Raw genomic sequence first — 14271 nt, forward strand, 5'->3', positions numbered from 1 at the left:
AGGGATATGTTGTTATTCTGGCACCACCCGGCCAGGTCTCTGACCTCCTCCCTATAGGCTGTCTCGTCGTTGTCGGTGATCAGGCCTACCACTGTTGTGTCGTCTGCACACTTAATGATGGTGTTGGAGTTGTATGGGTATGGTGGTCTGCTTGAAACATGTTGGTATTACAGACTCAATCAGGGACATGTTGAAAATACCAGTGAAGACTCCTGCCAGGTTAGATTCCTGCACCTTGAAATCGGCAGCTTTACCCTTAAGCTCAGTGTGAATGTTGCCTGTAATCCATGGCTTCTGGTTGGGGTATGTACATACAGTCATTGTGGGGACAACGTCCTAGAGGCACTTATTGTTAAAGCCAGTGACTGATGTAGTGTACTCCACAATGCAATCGGAAGAATCCCGGAACATGTTCCAGTCTGTGATAGCAAACAGGCCTGTAGTTTAGCATCTGCTTCATCTGACCACTTTTTTATAGACCGAGTCACTGGTGCTTCCTGTTTTAATTTTTGCTTGTAAGCAGGAATCAGGAGGATAGAATTATGGTCAGATTTGCCAAATGGAGGGCGAGAGAGAGCTTTGTATGCGGCTCTGTGTGTGGATTAAAGGTGATCTTAATTTGTTTTCCCCTTTGGCTGCGCATTTAACATGTTGATAGAAATAAGGTTAAACGGATTTAAGTTTCCCTGCATTAAAGTCTCCGGGCCATGAGGAGCGCAACCTCTGGGTGAGCAGTTTCCTGTTAGCTTTCCCACTCGCCTTCTCCGGATCCTGAATACCAACAGTAAAGAGACAGCCTACAGGGAGGAGGTGAGGGCTCTGGGAGTGTTGTGCCAAAAAAATTACCTCTCACTCAAAGTCATCATAACAAAGGAGATCATTGTGGACTTGAGGAAACAGCAGAGGAAGCACCCCCTTATCCACATCGCCATCAGTGGAGAAGGTGGAAAGCTTCAAGTTCCTTGGCGTACACATCACTGACAACCTGAAATGTTCCACCCACACAGACAGTGTGGTAAAAAAAGGCGTAACAGAAATGTTGTTTGTCACCTAAAACCCTCACAAACTTTTACTGATGCACAATTGAGCATCCCGTCTGGCTGTATCACTGCCTGCTATGACAACTGCACCACCCGCAACCACAGGGCTCTCCAGAGGGTGGTGCGGTATGGTCAATGTATCACCGGGGGCAAACTTCCTGCCCTCCAGGAAACCTACATCACCCGATGTCACAGGAAGGCCAAAAAGATCATCAAGGATAACAACCACCCGAGCCCTTACCTGGTCACTCTGATATCATCCAGAAGGCGAGGTCAGTAGAGGTACATCAAAGCTGAGAGACTGAAAAACATCTTCTATCTCAAGGCCATCGGACTGTTAAATTGCCATAACTAGCACATTAGAGGCTGCTGCATATATAAATAGACTTGAAATCACTGGCCACTTTAATAATGTTTACATATCTTGCATTACTCATCTCATATGTACAGTTAAAGTCGGAAGTTTACATACATTTAGGTTGGAGTCATTAAAAGTAGTTTTTAAACCACTCGACAAATTTCTTGTTAACAAACTATAGTTTGGGCAAGTCGGTTAGGACATTTACTTTGTGCATGACACAAGTTATTTTTCCAACAATTGTTTACAGACAGATTATTTCACGTATAATTCACTGTATTACAATTCCAGTGGGTCAGAAGTTTACATGCACTAAGTTGACTGTGCCTTTAAACAGCTTGAAAATTATAGAAAATGATGTCATGGCTTTAGAAGCTTCTAATAGGCTAATTGACATCATCTGAGTCAATTGGAGGTGTACCTGTGGATGTATTTCAAGGCCTACCTTCAAATTCAGTGCCTCTTTGCTTGACATCATGGGAAAATCCAAAGAAATCAGCCAAGACCTCAGAAAAACAATGGTAGACCTCCACAAGTCTGGTTCATCTTTGGGACATTTTCCAAACTCCTGAAGGTACCACGTTCATCTGTACAAACAATAGTACGCAAGTATAAACATCATGGGACCACGCAGCTGTCATATTGCTCAGGAAGGAGACACGTTCTGTCTCCTAAAGATGAATGTACTTTGGTGCGAAAAGTGCAAATCAATCCCAGAACAACAGCAAAGGACCTTGTGAAGATGCTGGAGGTAACAGGTACAAAGTTTCTAGATCCAGAGTAAAACGAGTCCTATGTCGACATAACCTTTTACGCCGCTCAGCAAGGAAGAAGCCACTGCTCCAAAACAAAATAAAAAAGCCAGACTACGGTCTGGAACTGCACAGATCATACTTTTTTTTCAGACTACGGTCTGGAAAAAAGATCGTACTTTTCGGAGAAATGTCCTCTGGTCTGATGAAACAAAAATAGAACAGTTTGGCCATAATGACCATCGTTATGTTTGGAGGAAAAATTGGGATGCTTGCAAGCTGAAGAACACCATTCCAAGCGTGAAGCACAGGGGTGGCAGCATCATGTTGTGTGGGTGCTTTGCTGCAGTAGGGACTGGTGCACTTCACAAAATAGATGGCATCATGTGGAAAGAAAATGATGTGGCTATATTGAAGCAACATGTCAAGACATGGTCGCAAATTGTTCTGGACAAATGGACAATGACCCCAAGCATACTTCCAAAGTTGTGGCAAAATGCTTAAGGACAACAAAAGTCAAGGTATTGGAGTGGCCATCACAAAGCCCTGACCTCAATCCTATAGAAAATGTGTGGGCAGAACTGAAAAAGCGTGTGCGAGAAAGGAGGCCTACAAACCTGACTCAGTTACACCAGCTCTGTCAGGAGGAATGGGCCAAAATTCACCCAACGTATGTATTGTGGGAAGCTTGTGGAAGGCTACACGAAAGATTTGACCCAAGTTTAACAATTTAAAGGCAATGCTACCAAAAACTAATTGAGTGTATGTAAACTTCTGACCCACTGGGAATGTGATGAAAGAAATAAAAGCTGAAATAAATGATTTTCTATACTATTATTCTGACTTTTCACATTCTTAAAATAAAGTGGTGATGCTATCTGACCTAAAACAGGGAATTGTTACTGGGATTAAATGTCAGGAATTGTGAAAACTGAGTTTAAATGTTTTTGACTAAGGTGTATGTAAACTTCCGATTTCAACTGTATATACTGTCTTCTACACTATTCTACTGTATCTTAGTCTATGCCACTCTGAAATTGCTCATTCATATATTTATATATTGTTCATTTCATTCCTTAACTTAGATTTGTGTGTATTTTGTATATGTTGTAAAATTGTTAGATATTACTACATTGTCAGAGCTAGAAACACAACCATTTCGCCACACCCCCAATAACATCTGCTAAACACAAACTTTGAAAGTTACTTCATGTGAAGTCGTAAAAACCATTAAGCGCTATGATGAAAAGTGCTATGATCATGAGGACCGCCACAGGAAAGGAAGACCCAGAGGATAAGTTCATTAGAGTTTCCAGACTCAGAAATTACAGCCCAAAAAACTCCTTCACCGAGTTCAAGTAACAGACACATCTCAACCTCAACTGTTCAGAGGAGATTGTGTGAATTAGGCCTTCATGGTCCAATTGCTGCAAAGAAACCACTACTAAAGGACACCAATAATAAGAAGAGACTTGCTTGGGCCAAGAAACACGAAAAATGGACATTAGACCGGTAAAAATATATCCTTTGTTCTGATGAGTCCAAATTAGAGATTTTGGGTTCCAACTGCCGTGTCTTTGTGTGACACAGAGTAGGTGAACGGATAATCTCTGCATGTGTGGTTCCCACCATGAAGCATGGAGAAGGAGGTGTGATAACACTGTCAGTGATTAATTTAGAATTCAAGGCACACTTAACAAGCATGGCTACCACAGCATTCTGTAGCGATATGCCATCCCATCTGGTTTTCACTTAGTGGAACTATAATTTGTTTTTCAACAGGACAATGACCCAACACACATCCATGCTGTGTAATGGCTATATAATCAAGAAGGAGAGTGATGGAGTGCTGCATCAGATGACCTGGCCTCCACATTCACCCGACCTCAACCCAATTGAGATTATGGTTTGGGATGAGTTGGACCGCAGGGTGAAGGAAAAGCAGCCAACAAGTACTCAGCATATGTGGGAACTCCTTCAAGACTGTTGGAAAATAATTCCAGGTGAAGCTGGTTGAGAGAATGCCAAGACTGTGCAAATTTGTCATCAAGGCAAAGGGTGGCTACTTTGAATAATCTAAAATCTAGTTTGATTTGTTTAACACTTTTTTTGGTTACTACATGATTCCATATGTGTTATTTCATAGTTTTGATGTCTTCTATTATTCTACAATGTAGAAAATAGTAAAATAAAATAAAGAAAAACCCGAATTGTAGGTGTGGTAACTTTTGACTGGTACTGTAACTAAATCCTTCCAGTTATCTAATGTAAGTTAACTGCTTAATGTTAACCTGAATTGTGAATTTCTCAGCCCTCTTTGAATGTTGCGCCTCTTGTCGAGATCAGTGGTGCATTCATAGTACTTTGTCTAGTTGGAAGATAGAAGAAAATCTTCTCAAGGTATGCCATTGAAGTGCAAGCTACATACAAACAGAAAGCTACAATAACAGTTAGCTAGATTAGCTAACGTTAGCTAAATACAACTGTCTGGCTAGCTAGCTGACTAGGCAGACTGAGGTAAATAAGTACAGTAGCTAGCAATGTCAATCTAAAAACAGCTTAAATGATTTATTCCTATTTTACAATATTTTCTTATGTTAAGACCGATATATGGTAAAGAAAGAGTGTTCTCTTTCCAGTCTTTTTGGTCTTTTGAAGCAGTAGGGAGTCAGCAATTAGTCACCGTCAAAAATGCTGTCCTTGGATAGCGATTATGAGGTAATAATTTTGTGACAACTAAGTGGGTGCTTATGTAGTGATATAGAACTAAAACTGCTAGGTAAAATAAAGCCAAGCAACCAGAATAGCAACGTACGCTTTACTTCATTACGTAGGCCGGTCAGAATTTTGAAACCCTAGCAGCGGAAGCTAGAACTCATCAAATCCCATTGTGAGGCAGGGAAGGACACTTTTTGGCAGGGGGACACTATTTGACATGACAGCCCCCAAAAGGCTAGGCCCGGCTCTGAGTGCATGTGTGGGGATGGATGTGGGTACGCTGACCCGAAAGCCACTGCAACCTCTCATGATGAGTTCAGATTTTTTGTGGCCCTCGACCCCATCAAAGTTGCCCATACTTGTTCTAAATCTAACCCTACATATGGACTATCCAGACTATCCAAATAAAGTGTGACTGTGCTTCCTCCTACATAGTCATTGTTAGTCTCTCAGCATGGAGTGAATTATCTGCAGTATGACAGTGTGTAAATGTAGAGTTTAGCCTAGCTGCCTCCACAGTTGACTGCAGGGACTGAAAAGACAGTGACAAAGGGATAGGGAGTGAACGGAAAGGGAGAACATGAACAGAGGGATGAAAATAGAAACTGACGGGAGAGAGAGGGAGACAGTAATCTCCGGTTTAATCTCCAGTCAAATGGGGTATTGTACATTCCTTTAATTAGCAGCACAGTCCAAAGAACATACGTTTTCTAAATGTTCCTCAAATACATTTTGTGGATCCCTGCCTGGGCTGACAATGAGAGTGATTTGGGATATTGACTCCCCATGAGCTGGTTTGACTCACTCATTCCCTCTGTTTGGAAACAATGATCCCCTGCTAATCCTATTGCAGCCATGCCAAAATCTGAGAGGCCCAGATTGAGATGTGTGTCTAGCCTCACACACCACGTGCCTCATCAGCCCATCCAGGCTGCCTGAGAATTGGTCTGGTCATTGTCTCCTGAGAGGAAACGTTATCTGTTTGCGTGCCAAAGTAGTTAATCTGGGAGAGAGACAGGGGGAAACCACCGGCTGTTAAAAGCAAATTGTAAAAAAGTTTTGAGAGGGGTGTTCTGGATGGGCTTTAGGGAGTTCTGGACTGACTTGTAAGACTACACTCTAAGACCTAGATTCAATCAGATCAAGCATCAACTGCCGATAGCAGACACCCACATAGTGGATGTTTTGCCGGTGTCAGGACTGCATTTGAGTCGTCAAATCAACCGAGCAGCTGCTCTTGCAATCATTTTCAAGAAGCCACACCTACCCCACTCGTGTTAGAATTTAAAAATGAGACAGTGTAGGCTATATATAAGAATAATTATGCTCAAATTGAAAAATCATAAAATTAAATTTCTATCATCCTAATCGAAGTGTAGATTAGTTCTCACATTCCAGTGTTTGAACTTGTAAACAAGGCTGCATGGAATTTCTGTTAATGTGACTCCATGCAGCCAATGGCAATGTCCACTTTAGTTATAATGCCAGGAACAGCTTGTGGATTGACAGCTTCAATACAGTTCCACATCTGACACCCCCAAAACAACCGCTATGCGGTTGTCGGCTAAAGTGGATCTGATTGAAAAGTGTCTTCTTTCCGTCAATGTCCTTTGGTTTCCCTAACAATGGGCATCCACCATGGTCCTTTGTCTAGCTGAGTGTCAGTGGTCCAGGCAGGTCCAGGTGGACCCTCCTCCAGTGTAGAGCTGCAGCAGGCAGCAGCTAGAGAACATGCCTCAGAGCAAGAGGACAGGAGCAGGCACCATGGGCCTTGGAACCAGGAGAGGGACCTTCTCTGATACTATCCTCTGTAAGTTGCAGCCCATCTTGGAATGGATTGATAGGGGAGGTGGAAAGAGACATCAGTCTGGCTCAGTGGGGGATGAGATAGGTTTCTAGACCTGGTAAACATAGTAGTTTAATGATGATGCGATAGAGTGAAAGAGAAAGAAGATAGCGGGAGAGTGAGAGAGAGAAAGAGAGAGAGAATCTGGAGGGTCCTTTGACCTTGAGAAAGAGGAGAGAGAGATAGAAAGGAGAGAGAGGAGAGAGTGATAGAAAGGAGAGAGAGGAGAGAGTGAGAAAAAGAATAAAGAGAGAGGGAAAAGAAAGTGAGCAGCTCAATGCAGAGCTGTTCAAAATCGATCCAGTATTGGCTGCAAACATCCTTTTCCCACTCTCCACTAAGATCTGGATGAAGGGAAAGATACCTTCAGATACCAAGGGTACCTAAGAAGGGCACACTATCCGATTGCAACAACTGGAGGGGCATCACACTGTTATCTGTTCCCAGCAAGATCTTTTGCAAGATGATCGTACAACAGATGTCTTCCTCTGTAGACAAAATGCTTAGGAATGAACAAGCTAGTTTTAGGGGAGGTAGGAGCTGTACAAACCAGATCTTTGCCCCTCGGGAACATAATTTAGCAATGTAGTGAGTGGTAATGGAAACTCTACATCAACTTCATTGACTTGCAGAAGGCTTTTGACAGCATCCACCGGAAAGGTTTATGGAAGATCTTGAGAATTTATGGATCCCTACCCATGTTGTTAACATCAAGAAACTGTTCTACAGCAACTTTTCATGCAATGTGGGAACGAGCGACATGAGCTTTGCTGTGAAGTCTGGAGTTCGTCAAGGTTGTGTTTTGTCAGCTGTACTCTTGTGGCGAACAGAAGATCAGGCAAGAGGAGAACGATGGACCTTGTATTCTACTCTAGAACACCTTGACTTCGCAGATTACCTGGCTCTTTTATCACACACCAACGTCTACAAGACTAAACTGACAGAGTCCAGTCCTTTGGCTAGCAAGTCAGCCTGGTTATCAACTGCAGCAAGACAAAGGTCATATCCATCAACATCAACTCAGCAAAAGCAGTCAAAATCAAGGAACAGGACCTGGAGTTCATCCGCAGTTTTACTTACCTTGTTAGCACAATATGCAATAATGGAGGCACCAGCAAAGACATTTGCACCAGAATCAATAAAGCAAAAGCTATTTTTATGAAGTTTTGGAAATCTGGACCATACAGCACAAATAAAACCACAAAATATACCAGAGCTGTGTACTGGCAACTCTACTTTATGGTTCAGAATGCTGGAAAATAACAGAAGCAGACACAACTTGTCTCTGGAGAATCATGCACATCTTCCGGCCACACACAATATCAAAAATACTTAGACAAATGAAGCAGGAAGCCATGGATTCCATACTCAATTGATGCTGCTGGAGCTAGATTGGACACTTCATGAGAAAGAGTACAGACTCTATCCCAAGAATAGCTGTCCTTTGGACTCCAGAGGGCAGACGTAAGAGTGGGAGGCCCAAGACAACGTGGCGGAGAATAATCGAGATCGAGCTTCAACAACATCAGCAGAGCTAGAGAAGATGGCCAGAGACAGACAGAAATGGAGTGGCTTTGTTGCTGCCCTATGCGCCAGCTGGCGCAGCAGGGATGAGTGAGTGAGTTAGCACTTCACATCATGAGTCTGCGCCACTCCATACACCCACTGCACTCTCGTCACTCATATGAACATTGCCCTTTTATCGAGGAGTCAAAGAGAGAGGAATGCTAAATGAACCAATAACTAACAGCTTGGATGGACATGGTTCTCCATCTCCCTTGTTATAGTTAGAGAAAGGAGAGAGAGAGGGGGAGGGGGAGAGAGTGAAAGAGAGAATATGTGCATGTGTTGTGTGTGTACATGTGAGAGTGCGTGAGGAAAGAGAGAGAGAGGGATGGAGAGGAACAAATAGAGATAGGGAGTATATGTGTGAGAGGAAGGTAGGGGGAGCTTTCCACAGTATCATCTGACAGGAGAGGCTGAGCTCTGACAGCAGGTGTCAGAGCACTACGACTGAGTCAGACAGAGAGGTAGTGTCACAGAAGGAAAGAGAGAAAGTAGGAAGACATTTGGTGGTGAGGGATAGTGAAAGACCACTCTGTGAAGCAAGTAAGTAAAAGAGGGAGGGAGAAACTAATAGCAGGTGAAATACAGAAAGAGCGAGAAGGAGAGAATATAGGTGTCTCCAGCACTTTCCATCAACGGTCTCCTGGCAAGGTTCTGCTGCATAGAGCAGTGCTGATCTTCAGCTGATTTCTTCATCCGATGCTGGACCCTGCCTCTGCGCTCTGCTCTCTGCTCACACACTGATGCCTAGAGTAAGTAACTCTGCTTTCATTGTGCATTAGCTGCTGCAGTTGATTTGATTGCCTCCTGTCTGTTTGTGTCCTGGCTGGCTGGATTGGCTGATAAGCTCCGGTAACTATAATGTGTGTGTGGGTAGATGACCAGTGGAGTGGGGCAGAGGGAAAGGAAGACAGCAACATTAACTCTAGCTGTTGTTAGCTTTAAGATGGCAGGGGATTACTGAACATGTTGGCGTAGTAGAGTGGTTGTATACATGATAACGATCCAATAATCTGATGATAGTGCTTTGATTCATGGTTTTATGTCTGTAGGCTACATTTGCAATCCAGATGAGATAACAATTTGTGTCAGTGACACATTCAATACCTTTGAATGTAAATGTTTTATACTCTGTGTCTTGATTATGCTTTTACTATTATGCTTTGATACCTCATTCATTAAGTACATGTTGGTATCAAACTTTATAATATAAGCACTCCTCAACAGACTTGATTTTGCTGCTGAAGTTAATCACTAGATCAAATTGAATTTTAACTGCATCTTGAACCATGGTATCCATCTCTTGGTTGCACCAATAATGAGTGAGAATTTGCCCTCCACATTGCAGGCGTATCAATGGACTGCAGGATATGTTTATACAGTATGACTGGTATGGATTATACCCAACTGCGAGCCTTGGACTGAGGATATTGAGCTATTGTCTTGGCGCAAACATGTTCTCGCTCACTTTCTTTTCCTTCTCTCTTTCTTCTTTTCCTCACTCTCTCCTCTCTCCTTTCTATCTCTCTCTCTCCTCTTTCTCAAGGTCAAAGGACACTCCAGATTCTCTCTCTCTCACTCTCCCGCTCTCTCGCTATCTTCTTTCTCTTTCACTCTATCGCTGCAGCTCAGGGACCAAAGAAATGAATGTCGTTCCATTTTGTTGTAATACATGCAAACCTGTCCAGTTAATTTGTATTTCCAGGTGTACTCCACACCCATCAGGGGAGGAGAGCGAGCTAATTTGCATTTTCTTATCAGAGCCCATGACCCAGCAGTACTGTGAGGAGGAAGGCTGTCCAGGTTTAAAATGCTCTCCCTGACTGGAAGTTTCCACGGTCGGTGTGGGACACACAAACAAACACCCACACATAGCATTCATGGTAGTAGTGGCATCTTAATCAGTTGTGATTGAAGGGTGGTGACCTCTTGTCCTCTTCGCCTGGGGCTATTTTTGGACAGCTGTATTATGTAATGGTTGCATGACTCATTCTCTGTTTCAGTTCCCCAGATTAGCCCTGGACCAGGACATTCCCTCTGTCTGCCATTCACTCCTCCGTTAGAGAATGTTAACTGAGGCACGCATGGATGACCACCAGCACCAATCTGTCAGTTAGGCCAGTGGCACTATTAAATAAACATAGATTACATAGTGTTAACTCTGAGGTGCGCAAAACCATTGATCTGGACTTGGTGTATCAGTGTATTTTTTAGAACATTCATCATATGGTAGGTGTCCCGGTAATTGGTATTGTGATGTGACACATATAGGATAGTATTGGTGCTGTCATCAGTCACACTGTGAGACCATCATCTCTTATCTCTGTCAAACTCGCCCTCTGTTAAAACTCACCCTTAGTGAAATGATGATGATACACTCCCTGTATGTGTGCGTTGTTAGGTGGCTTTTAAGCTGCCATTGATAGGCACGCACACATTCTGCTCCCGTGATCAGAGCCATTAAGCAGGCTTTGTGTGTTCCTGGGGTGAGGTGACAGGTTTCAGGCTGATCCTTCTAATCGCTCCATACCTGTAGTGACTCCCTGTGTATTAGTGCCTGGGCTTTACCCAGCCGCTATCTAAACCAGACTAATACCTGATGCCAACGTGTTGCGCTGTTGTTGGTTGGCATAAGCGCAGCAAGACCCTGCTTTTTAATGGGACAGTATTATGACGGCCATGTTTTTGGTTTAGAAAAGCTTTTGACATGAGCTCTCTGTCTTTCTACTGTGTTTTCATATTGAATCTATGAAATAATTATAGTAAAGGAGCATTTCTGTCTAGGCCTGCCTAGGGTGACATAGAAACTGACAACCACTTTCAGCCATCTGAAAATACTATAGAGACTAAATGAAAGAAGCAGGCAAACAAAGAGCATCATAATTGCTGTAATAGGGTCATCCTATGTTATAAGAACTACTGTTCATGAAATCTCTTGAATGTCCTCTGTTTACATAGGACAATGTGAATCACCAATGCATTCTAGCCAACTACTACTATACTACCCATGTTCACTTCTGGCAAGTTTCTTCCCTGCCCCCTAATTTTGGCAATGAATGAAATGGCCTAGACATTAGTAGATCATATTATATCCCAAAAAGATCAGACTACAGCAAGTATGCCAATAAAACCAAAAGAGATATGCATCATTTTTCATCAAGTGGTGATTGAATCCATTATACGATTGATTGGCATTATCTAATGCAACATTTACTAATGTAATGTTAAAGAAAACAGAGTATACAGTTAACTTTATTTACAGGATGATCTATAATGATGCATAAACCAAACATGGGATGACTTTATGAAATGTGAAGGTGTAGAGCGAAGATGTAAAGTGAAGATGTCTCTGTTTCCACCCCTCTCTCTACCCTGGTGCACTGGAACAATTATGTATTCTGGATAGCTGAACTCCTGTAAATAGTGAAAGGACATTTAGATGTCTATGGAACAGTTTTCCAACCATAAAACTGTAAAACACTCACAGTGGGCTATGAGTTTTTCTAATCAGGTCACTATATTTTAAAAATCTTCTGGACCCTAGGGAGGATGAATAGGGACACAGAGATAACAACTGCAATATAATAGAGAACAAATAGGGCTGAGCTTGCTTTATGCAGGGTTGCAACGTCTAAGCACCTATAATTAAAAAGTTATTCACATAGTCTATGTCATCACTATGTTGATAAATTCATTTCAGTCAATAATTTGGAATGAAAAGGTCTAGGTAGCCTAACCAGCCGAAGCTGGTAAAATTGATCACATTCACAATTTGTACCGAAATCAATGGGCTTATATAGCTAAATGCGTGATGTAGCGGCTTTGTTTTCCCGAGGCAGAGGGGACAGGGCGCATAGGCTGTAGGTTACCTGTTGTTAATCAGTAGCCTACAGTTTGTCAGGCTGAAAAGGATTTATCCATTGTGCCCATGTTGGGCAGAGGTGTGAATGGTATCAAGGAAAGACATAAAGGAAAGGGTTGCATTAGCTTGTGCGAGCCGGAACGGCTCACAGGATCTACTCCTGTCTCTGTAGCCTCAGGCAGCTTGATGTACAAGTATAACCCCTGGATAGGACAATAGTCTATCGCAGGGCCTCACCCCCAATCTATCTTCTTAATACTGAGTGCCAAGCAGAGACGCACCAGGTCCCATTTTCAGTCTTTAGTATGAATCAGCATACTGAGAACCACAGTTAGCTATCTATGTCATAATGTATCAAGCAAACACTTTGCATAAAAAGCAGTTCATTTAGAAAGCCAATCAAAAAGATGCATTGAAATCTACCAAGGTCGCACCTAACCTTCTGATCCTTGCAACAGCTTGCTCTAATGTTGTCTTGGCACACCACAGATAGCTGTACCACAGATTATCCATTACATTGACCAGATACTCAAGTGGCCTCTCATACAATTAAAATAGCAAGGCAGTCAGGAAGAAGCAAGGCAGGTGGGACCATTCTATTTATTTATTTTTTGTGGAATTTTTACCCCCCTTTTCTCCCCAATTTCGTGGTATCCAATTGTTTTAGTAGCTACTATCTTGTCTCATCGCTACAACTCCCGTACGGGCTCGGGAGAGACGAAGTTTGGAAGTCATGCGTCCTCCGATACACAACCCAACCAAGCCGCACTGCTTCTTAACACAGCGTGTATCCAACCCGGAAGCCAGCCGCACCAATGTGTCGGAGGAAACACTGTGCACTTGGCAACCTTGATTAGCGCGCACTGCGCCCGGCCCGCCACAGGAGTCGCTGGTGAGCGATGAGACAAGGACATCCCTACCGGCCAAGCCCTCCCTAACCCGGACGACGCTAGGCCAATAGTGCGTCGCCCCACGGACCTCCCGGTCACGGCCGGTTACGACAGAGCCTGGGCGCGAACCCAGAGTCTCTGATGGCACAGCTGGCGCGCCACCCGGGAGGCCCCCCTGACATCACATTTTGATAATATGCACCGAGTGTCGAACAACTTTGTGACAGACAAGTAGATAGCTATTTTCCAGTGTCACATGAAGTAGGCAGACTGGCTAATCGGAATGTGGAAGTGCTGCCAAAAGTGGGCGTTGCTAAAGGCTATAGAGGAGATTAAGAAATGTATTCACACACCTCTGCTCCAGGTCAACAGTGTATTGTCAGTGATGTTCAGTGGTGTGCACTGAGGGATGCAACAGGGTTAATGGACAGGGAAACCTTCAGAGTAGAGCTGCAATTTGCAGATAAAGTATTTCTGAGAAACAAGACCGCTTGGTAAATTGGCTTATTGAACCTCCAAACCACCCCCTGTGCCATGTGATGGAAATGTGTGTGTGTCTGTGTGTGCGTTCGTTCGTGTGTGTTTGTGTGTGTGTGTGTGTGTGTGTGTGTGTGTGTGTGTGTGTGTGTGTGTGTGTGTGTGCGTGTGCGTGCAAACGGAGTGTGTTCATGCATGTGACCGTATGTGCTGTGAGTGTGTGTGTGTGTGTGTATTTGTGTGTAAGTGGGGGGGATTTATATATTAGCAGCTCACCTTCCCATGCCAACCAGAGATTGGTTGCTGTGACAATCCTTATTCCTTAACTTTAACCCTTTTCTCAACCGGCTGGTAGAGCATGTTTTGACAATGGATTTAGAAGTGGATATGAAAAGAATCTTCACTTGAACTTGATTCGTCAATTGATTCGTAAACTCCCCCAGCACTCCTGCATCAATGTATATATAATTTGTATCCTTTTGGGTTGTTGTAGTTCAGTGTTGTGGCACTCTAACTTTGCCCACTCAGAGGACTGTAAGAACTCAGTCACCAAAGATATGAGCTAAATGGCAGGAATTAAATTGGCGAGGATTTTGCATAATTTCTGTTAGTAGAGACCTTGAAGAGTAGGAAAATGAAAATAAATAGTTAAAATGTAAAAAGCAATAATTTTGCAAAAAAGTGTTCAACCAGGTGGTTGGTATGGTGAAAAATATGATAACATTTTTGACAACACACTATATTGGGCAACATAAATTGGTT

General features: G+C 43.1%; 2 protein-coding genes across 13 annotated transcripts in view; one reads left to right on the top strand and one right to left on the bottom strand.

The window, feature by feature from the left end:
- The window catches only part of LOC149982572 (solute carrier family 2, facilitated glucose transporter member 1-like), a 321473-nt gene that overhangs the window by 133524 nt on the left and 173678 nt on the right, over positions 1-14271 (bottom strand). The gene's annotated exons all lie outside the window — the stretch shown is intronic.
- Positions 1-14271, top strand: part of LOC110527984 (rap1 GTPase-activating protein 1) — a 164919-nt gene that overhangs the window by 114893 nt on the left and 35755 nt on the right. For 5 of the 12 annotated variants that reach the window (XR_016497286.1, XM_090241172.1, XM_036983495.2 and 2 more), the window contains exon 1: positions 8571-9032. The exons of the other annotated variants lie outside the window; for them this stretch is intronic. The gene's annotated coding sequence lies outside the window, so the exon portion shown is untranslated. Of the gene's footprint in view, positions 1-8570; positions 9033-14271 lie in introns of those variants that run through there. 12 annotated transcript variants of the gene reach the window in all.

Source organism: Oncorhynchus mykiss, chromosome 7 (assembly GCF_057628025.1).
Source record: "Oncorhynchus mykiss isolate SJ-2025 chromosome 7, ASM5762802v1, whole genome shotgun sequence".
Taxonomy (NCBI): Eukaryota; Metazoa; Chordata; class Actinopteri; order Salmoniformes; family Salmonidae; genus Oncorhynchus; species Oncorhynchus mykiss.